This window comes from Calypte anna, chromosome 5A (genome assembly GCF_003957555.1).
Source record: "Calypte anna isolate BGI_N300 chromosome 5A, bCalAnn1_v1.p, whole genome shotgun sequence".
Lineage (NCBI taxonomy): Eukaryota > Metazoa > Chordata > Aves > Apodiformes > Trochilidae > Calypte > Calypte anna.
The window spans coordinates 35223701-35232905 of NC_044251.1; the positions used below are offsets into that span (position 1 = coordinate 35223701).

General features: G+C 44.2%; 1 protein-coding gene across 1 annotated transcript in view; it reads right to left on the reverse strand.

The window, feature by feature from the left end:
* GPR132 (G protein-coupled receptor 132) overlaps positions 1-6597 on the reverse strand; it is a 74788-nt gene extending 68191 nt beyond the window's left edge. Inside the window, exon 1 of the mRNA XM_030452325.1 lies at positions 6429-6597. The gene's annotated coding sequence lies outside the window, so the exon portion shown is untranslated. The remainder of the gene's footprint in view (positions 1-6428) is intronic.
* Positions 6598-9205: the final 2608 nt, after the last annotated feature.

Here is a 9205-nt window from a genome sequence, read left to right on the forward strand (position 1 = left end):
ATTTCTGGTTTATTCTTCCTCCAGGACAACTGCTAGTAGTTTCTGGTTATTAGAGACCAAGTTTCACCTGGAAAGGATGTTAAGTTAATTGATCTGTAATTCCCCTTTTGGAAAGAAGCGTGATGCTTTTCCTCTGCCAGTCATCAGGGCTTCCTCAGTTCTTCAGGAGCACTTGAATATAATGGATAATGGGCCTAAGAGTTTTTCAGCTAATTCCTTTAATACCCTTGGGTATGTACCATCTGGCCCTCTGTGCCGATTTGAATGCATTGTGCTCTTAATATTTCTTTGCTCTTTCTTCAATGATTTTGCTAGCTTTTAGCTCTCAGATTCTTGGTTTTCCTTTGACTACTCATTGCAAGTTATCTTTTTAAAGGAAATCTAGAAAACTGAAACAGGTGTTGCTTTTTTCACCTCACTGTATCCATAGAAGAAATGCTACTTTTAAAATTCATCTTTTATCAAGAGCACAGATTCTTAAAAGTTGGAGCTTCAACTATTATCTTTTACCCTATCCAAGCAAAGCTGCCTCTACAAAACATTTTCTGCTACTTGAAAGTTTCCATGCAAGGGAATTTTCTCTTAGTGTAAGATTCTATATCTAAGTTTTGTCTGCTTGATACTGGTGGGGCATTTTCCCTTCTTGCTATCACGTCCTATTTTCTCTCTTTCCAAGCACATTTATGTGACCTGCCTACATCCTTCAGATACTTGTAGACTCTTGTCTCCTATTTTTTTATCTCTTTGCCAGCTTCTATCTAAGCATCACTTAATCTTCATAAATCAAACCCACACCAAATGATCTGATCATGTCTCTTCTCTCCTTTGAGGCCTCTGATTTTAGAGTGTTTGGCTTTGGGATGCCAAAAAAATAACATCAACCTTCCAGCTGTATCTAAGCCAGGCTGTGAGCACAACGCTCACTGAGAATGGCTTGGGTCTTCTGCAATGCAAGCTGGCTGCCAAAAGTTGCATGTAGATTGTCCACTATATCCCCTGCCACCCTGTTTTCATGTGGCTGCTCCTGAGTATCCTTCGAGGATATTTTTTCCAGAGTGTGGGGGGCCTATCTTATTCCAGCTTCATTATGTTATTTCCTGGATACATTGCTAATCTCTGGCCAAAGGCTAAATTCTCTGTTCAATAACATTCAGAACTCCTCCTATTTCAGCATCAACACCATCTTGATGTACTGTGCGTTTCCCCAGCTCACTTATATGCAACTTGCTTTCATTTTATTCTAACCTTTTCTTCTTACTCTCCCATATTCTTCCCAGGATATTTTACACAGTCTCTTCAAAATAGCTACAGGCAATGATGGGTCTTACCCACACGCTGAAAGACGTAGTAAAAGGTAAGTAAAATTAATTAGGTGAAAGAGCAAGTAGGAAGCAGGTCTACCAGGGGACGCTCCCAGGATGTTTTAAGTTTGGATGTGAGTCATTCCCTGTATGATCCACTTAGGATGGAGAGGGACAGTCTCCTTACTTATTGCTGTTAGGTGACACTAGATGAGAAAGTTCCTGTCTTAAGTCAGACTCACCAAAAGGACTATGCTGGAACCACTCTGCAGTTTTGGCTTTCCTCAGGTCCTGCATGGTTCAACCTCCTGAATCCTGCCACCTTTGATGATATTGATATTCTTGGCTAAGGATATTCCCAAGGCTGCTCTCAGGGCCAGGCTTGCTTCCCTCCTGCATAATACACACCCTGACCATAGCCAAGAAGTGCCATGGAGGAGCACATAAGCCCCTCATATTGCTTCAGACACAACACTCAGGGACCTGGAAAAGACATGGTGATCCCCCAGGACCTATGAACAACATTAAAGAGGGGACCCTTGGGAATCAGACAGCTCAGATGGCCTTCAGGCCCCTCCAGAGGCTTCTTCCAGTGCCATGGGGGCATCAACTTCAAACCTGGTAGTTACGGTTGCCTTCTCTTCCCCCTGACTTTGGAAAATTGTCATGCCATGGTCTCCAGCACTCCATTCCTTCAGCATGTCCAGCAAAATGGTGTCTGAATATGGACTAGTCCATGCCTGTAAAAATGCCGGATGGGAGTCAGAGCAGGATAGGATGCTGGTAAACTTCCTTGAGCCTTTAGGCTCCACAGAAGAAATGACCCCTTTTTTCTCCTGAAAAATGAAAGAATTGCAGACACAATAAACAAAGGGTTTCATTTAAATCTCTGCTTGCAGGAGATCATGAAGATTTCAATGATACCACACTCCCCTGCAGGAGGAGGGATTAAGAGTGTTACAGGACAGATTTACAAACCCTGGAGAGCAGGTATCCAATGGAAATCTTTGGCATTCCCATTCTCTTCCTCTTCTGGGTCTCACCCTGGCTTCTGGTAACACTTAGAAGAAAACCACCAGCTCTTGCTTATTTTAATGCATTCTCTGTTTTGCCCTGAACCCAAATGAAACATCAAAGGTCTGGCTCAAGCACTTGTAAGTAAAAATAGCTGTAAAGGCAATATATTTAAGGCCCTTGAATGGTATCGCTGAAATAATTCATCCTAAGCCCATGAGAGGGGAATGATGTTTGTTAAAGGAATGTGCAATGCACTGATAGTGGGCAGTACTGACATGTAAAGAGCAATGAGTGATACTGCAAAACAAAGGAAGGTGAGAAAAGGGGCATGAAGACTGCAATGCACTGTATTGTGGAAGAGGAGCAAAATATATTTAAGATAAAAAACAGTTTCAAGCTGCCTTTGGTCTTCAGAATCAGTCTGATTCTCCTCTTCCCTTCTTAGAAACTTAGATTTGAATCTGTCTTTCTTTGTACAAAAGAATAAGGTAAAACTTGGTATATCCTTGCTACACAGAAACATGACCCTCTCTCTCCCACACAGTACTGCAATCTATTTGTTACCACTCAGGACTCATTTATTCTCTGACTTGCTATTTTTTTGAATTAAGATAAATCAACTGTGTGAAGGCATCAAATACATTCCATGTAGTGTCTTTGCATCAGCCTTTTGTGTCTATTGCTTTGTATTATGCTTTCTACTCTGTCACTACAAAATTCTGCATTAAATTCCTTAGCTTCACAGGTAAATAATTCTTTCTCTTCCCCTGTTTTAGTAACAAGGTAAATTCAGCTTTGTAGTTACTATTCCTCAGTGCATTTACATCCTCACTCAAATTTGGGCAAGGATAGCTTGAGCCATTGCAATGCCATTACCAGGTGAGATTTTCTGGAAGAGATCAGTAAAAGTTCTGTGTTACTTGGATCTGATGTTTTTTATCACCATTTTTCAGCAAATGTTTCCAAAACAAAACACTTCTAATTAGTCTTTCTCAGATAGGATGGAGGGAGTCCGCAGGGTATTCCACAGACTCCTGCCTGTCTTGACAGACAATTTATGAAATCTCTTGAGTTGTGGAGAGGCTGTATTTAATAGGATGGTAATCAAAAAAAGCTGGAAAGTACACTTGATTTTAAGCACCAGGCACAGATCCTTCAAAAGCTTCTTCACAGGGAAACCCATTGCAGTGAGTATATCCTTATGGCTCACTAGTCAGGAACATGAAGGTGGCCTTACAGAGCAGTTGCAGGTTTCACACCACTGTCTGTGAACAGTGTGGTCAAGAGTCCCATTAGATCAGCCCGAGATGAGGAAAATAATGGGACAAAACTGGCCAAATTCAAAGGGGCAATTGCTGGAGGGTGTGGAAAAAAAAAGGCTGATGCCTTGCAGCCCTCAAGGCTGCTCTATTAACACGAGGGCTTGCTGCATTTATTTAAGCAGGATGAACAGGATAAAGAGAGCTTGTTGGTGTTGGATGCTGAGGCAGTGTTTAAGACATCCCTGACTCACAGCTCGCAAGCCGGGACTCGTTTTGCAAGCTCAGTCCCTGCTCAGATAGGATCAGGGAATGTCTCTGGGCTGGATTGTGAAGGAAGCAGAGTCTTGCCAAATATGCTCTGCCCACAGCACCGTCCAGACCCGTCAGATGATATTTCTTCTAATTTTACTAATGTATGCTTGGCCCCGATTCCACGCTACCTGCGGCTACAGCCGTAATAAAAACACAGCACACATGCTGTGGGTGGGTGCGTGCAGCTGGTGGGAGTTGAGGCACGTGAAAATGAAAAACACAGCCCTTTCCTAATTGCAGCACAGAAATCAAGAAATAATATTCTGATTTCCTGCCTTCTCCGTCTCTCTCTCTCTCTATGGCACGGTCTAACCCATAGCCCTGTCAGTTGCCAGAGAAGATGAGAACAGGTTTCCTCTGTACGTAGGTTGCTCCATACCCTGAGCAATGCTTAGATTTCCAGGAAGAAGTGGGCCTGTATGCCACACAGCTTGTGCTCAGGTGTGGCTCCCAGGCTAGCACCATCCCACATACACACCTTGTGGGTTGCACTGGTGGATGGTGTGTTGGTGGTCTAATCTCTACCTGAGGATGGAATGGTCATACTATTGCCCTGCCTCAGTCATGCAGGATGTCCACTTTGGTTTAAATTGCAGCTCTGGGTTGCTTGAAAACCTCACTAGGCATCTCATGGATTTAGAAAAGTTGGATTTCTTTGGGCCATGAGCCCTCCTGTATGTGTAGCTTATAACAACATCACCATTGTGTCTGTAGGAAAGAAAATAAAACTGAGGTTCAAAGTAGCCACAGGCTTGCTGGAGAAATGCAAAGATAAGATTAGCATCTGTGAAATTTGATAGTGGAGGGACATGGAGAGCCTGTTGACTTTACACAAGAAACAGGTCCAAGCTTGGGACTGGACCTCCAGTTGTTTCTGGGCCAGATGTGCTGCTTGGCATGGCCAACATGGCCATGGAGGCTCATACCTCCACCTACCAGTACTGACCCTCACCCTGTAAGGGAAGGGGAAGAGAGGAACTCCTTGATGCAGTCTTGTTTCTGTTCTTGGGATGTAAACACAGGCATTAGAGGGACATTCCCTCAAAGGACCAGCACATGATGAGGTACAAATACCATGCCCACCACTGAAACCAGCCAAGCAGTGCACCTCTTGACCTCCCTGCCACAATGTTCCACTGACACATACTCCTGATATCACTTGTTAGGAACCAGCTTGTTCTCTGACAGTTTTTCCCACTAGCATCTCTTGCAGAAAGAATCAGCATGAGATAGAGAAACTCATGGGTACTGCTGAGATGGCAGTTTGTGTTCTGGGAAATATGGGAATTTTTTATGGAGCTTATAATGAGCATTGCAGACATCACAAGTATTTTCAGCTTAAAAATTTGTATTAATCACACATAGTACAGTCTATTTGTGTCACTTTTCAACAGCAGCATTTTATTTACTAATAGTGTTTTTCCTGGCTGATGTTTAGCAACTCCACCTGCTGATGCCCAGCCCTGCAGGATGATATGCGAGTAAAGATGGTGCAAGACACATAAAATGGTCACTTCCTTCTTCCACTTCTTCTTCTGATTCATTTTACACAGTTATTACATTAACAATACCTTTTTTCACTGTCATTTATCTCATATGCCTTAAACACACTTGCCCAAGCAATGTACTGTCATATCAGGAGTTTCTTTTCCCCACTCTCTCCAGGGGGATCCTCCACGCCTTTCCAGGCAAAAAACGCATGAGATGCTAAAGTTTAAAATTTATGGAGCCTGATTTAAAAGCCAGGACATCTCCTGGTCTCGAGGGAAGGGAAATGACCCTTGGCTTATTTTGCAGTCACTCCTTTTCAGAGAAGGAAGTGCTAATAAGAGCTCACTTGAGACACAACAGCTTAGGACAAATGAAGGCCAAAAAGCAGAAAGCTAATTGCTGTGACTGGGAATAAAAAGAAGCCAAGGAGATCATGTGAGAAGGTTCCCTTGTGAGGGGAGCTCTGCAAGTGATACACACAAGCAGCCACGCTGATGCCTGAGGTGGGAGCTACTAAACATCCAGAGCTATCCCTGGTCCCTCTGCAGGAGCTGGGTGATGGGGATGAGTGATGGGGATGGGTCCACAGATGCAGAGGGGAAGAGGAGATGGGAGAGGCAGCGCTGGGAAAAGGAAATGCATAAAAACCACCACAGACCTTGGTAGGAGTTAGACATGGAGAGAATCCATCACACACCCTGCAGATATGTGAGCACTTGAGCAGTTTGAGAACAGCTCTGAAACCTGGTCACCCTCACCCAGAGGAACTTCTGGTGAGATCTCAGAGCATCCTCAGGCTCCTGGAGTTCTCCTGGAGGTGCATTGGGGCACTTGCTGCACCTGGCACTCTCCCTTCATGATGAGTCTTCCCACAGCCTGCTTGCCCCTTTAGCTCCATCACCTCTGAGCAGCCCAGAACTGGGTCCCCCTACACGTATCTCAAAGGTGACCATGCTCCAGGAGCCATGAGGCACCAGACACACAGAAACACAGACCTGATGCACGGTGCAGCTGGAAGTCAGAAGGGGCCATTAGTTTGTCTTACCCGGCTTGGCAATCAGAGACCATCAGAGTTCACGTGAGTACGGGGTCTGGCGACTTCATCAGGCAAAATGTCTTGGTCTTCTCAAGGCTCTGGAGTCTCAGTCAAAAGTCTGGGAATGGGACAGACCGATCCTGCTGTTGCCTGATAACTTGTCAGTGGCAGAGAAGGGCTTGGGTGAGCTGTGCCTCCATGACATCAGCAGGCAACAAACTACTCAGTGGTGTAGGGGAAGGTAAAAGGAATCAAGGTCCTTGCTCTCTGATCTGAGGAAAAAAAATGGTTTGAACCTCAAACACAGTCGTTGCTTTGACTTGCAGCAAGTTAGAGTTAAGAGTCAAAAGGGGATGTGGCCAGCACTGCCATGTGCAACTGTTACACCACTTTTCTCGTCCCACTTCCACTTACTGTTCAAGAGTGGCCCACAACCCTTCTGGCCACAATTTGCCAGTGTTATACTGAATAAATGTTCAGAGTGATAATGTAGAACATCTTCATTTAGAATTGCTAATTGCTCCCATACAATGTTAAATAAACACAGGTAATTTCCTGATAAAAGACTTGATGCACATAAAAACTTGTGTGTGCCATTTGAATACTGTAAATAGCTTATAAGAAATCAATTATCAGCCAGTCAGTCTACGAGATCTTGATAGTAAATTCTTCTGTGTTCCTCATTTCTATGGCCTTTTCTTGCTGTTACATACTACAAAGTCTCAGAAAGGGATTTGCTGTGATGTATGTATGTAAGTGAACACACATTCCGACCAGATCTTTCAGAGATGATGCCTCTCTGCAGTGTCCTCATGTCACAAGAGTGAGGCAGCACCTCAGCCTCTTGCCAACAAGAAATTCATCAATGAATAGAAGACATGATCCCACTGTATTTAGACTTCGTGTGTCCTCACTTTGAATACTGTATGCAGTCCTGGGCCCCACAATTTAAGAAGGATATGTAGGTACTTGAGTGTATCCAGAGGAGGGAACAAAGCTGGTGGAAGGGCTGGAAGGAATGCCCTATGAGGAACAGCTGAGGATTTTGGCCTTGTCCAATTTGGAGAAAAGAAGGCTGAGGTCAGACCTCATTTCTACCCACAGCTTCCCTAGGAGGGGAAGTGCAAAGGGAGGAGAAGAGCTCTTCTCCCTGGCATCCAGTGATAGGAAGTATGGGAATAGTTCAAAGCTGCAGCAGTGGAGTTTTAGACTGGACTTAAATAAACATTTCCTTAGTGACAGGGTGGTCAAAAACTGGAACATGCTTCCTCAAGAGAGTCAATACCCTAAGGCTGTCAGTGTCAGTGGTATTTGGACAATGCCCAACACACTTTAACTCTTGGTCAGCTCTGAAGATGTCAGGTAGTTGGACTAGATGATTGTTTTAGTCTGTTTCAACTGTAATTGCCATTCTATTCTATTCTGTTCTATTCCAAGACCTATGGTTCAGGTTGCTCAAGCCAAGTGCCCAAGAGATAACTGCTAAAACACAATCCAATGACCTGGTTTGGTCATTGTGACTAAGTGTGACTGCCAGCTGGACCACCTATGCTAACTCACTGTTCTGCGGAAGTAACACCTTAGCATTTCCAGTAACACTGCATCCTTTCACTGGATGCTTTTGGGAACTCCCAGATGAATCACCCAACCCTCCAGACATCCTGATGTTTCTCCCAGCCTCTGGAGAAACCAGTCTTGGAGCATGAGAGGTATGCCTTCAAAGCCAATCAACCAGCTGTCAGCCAGACAGAAAAGTACTTTCAAGAACACTTCAATCTGCAGGTATGTCCCTTTTGTGGCCATCTTGAGAACTGGAAGCATCTAGAGGTGGTAATGAACAAAATATATATTCTTAGATTGTGTCTATAGGGCCACAAGCTTGTATTGTTATATTCTGAAGACAGAGTCATGTATATGATAACCACATTCAAGACAATTGTGGCTGTACGTCTTCTACATAACATCTAGTAAGAGGGAGGAGTTGGATTGAGAGGGAAGAGTACCCTCCCCAGTTCCCTGACACAGTCTTGCTCTATTGCACATACTCAGTTCACTGAGTATTCCCAGGAGCTGGATCAAAGCACATCATGCAGAAAAACATCCTTTCTTGTTACTGCAAAGTGCTGTGATGTCAGTGGACTCTATACTGCAAGGCTCCACTGCCAGGCTCCACATTGTCTGATCATGCTGCACCTTCACTAAGAAGACTGAGAAGCCTCTGTAATTCCTCTCTGTTAGCCCCTTTTCAGGTGAAATCACCCACACACAGTGTATAAGTCTTTTCTCAACCTACTATCTGACAAGAAAAAAAAACCTCCTGGTCCTCACTCCACAAAGCTCACTTTCCAGCTGCAACCTCACTTCACTGATTCTCCTCTACACCCCTCAGTGTCCTGTTTCAGATACAAGATTGCTTTCCTGATTGCACCTCCATAAAGAAATAGATTTTCTTGTCATTCCACGTCACAGAATCTTCCCAAAGCAGTCTCCCACCCTGTAGGTAGCCCCAGGGTCTGCTTGAGGTGGAGAGCTTGCAGCTGGCCCAGGCTCTGCAGATAGAATTTGTCAGAGAACATGTAGTTTAAGTGACCAGAAACACAAAGAACAGGCTAACTATCCCTACCACTCTCTAGCCAAGTTCTCCACATGTTCCCCAGTAAAATTCCCAAACAAGGTCAAGGCATTTAACTCATTATCATCACAGAGTTCCCCCCAGACTGTAGGATGTCCAGACAGATGACAAACACTCCATCTAAATAATACAGATCACCAAAATCTACCGCGGC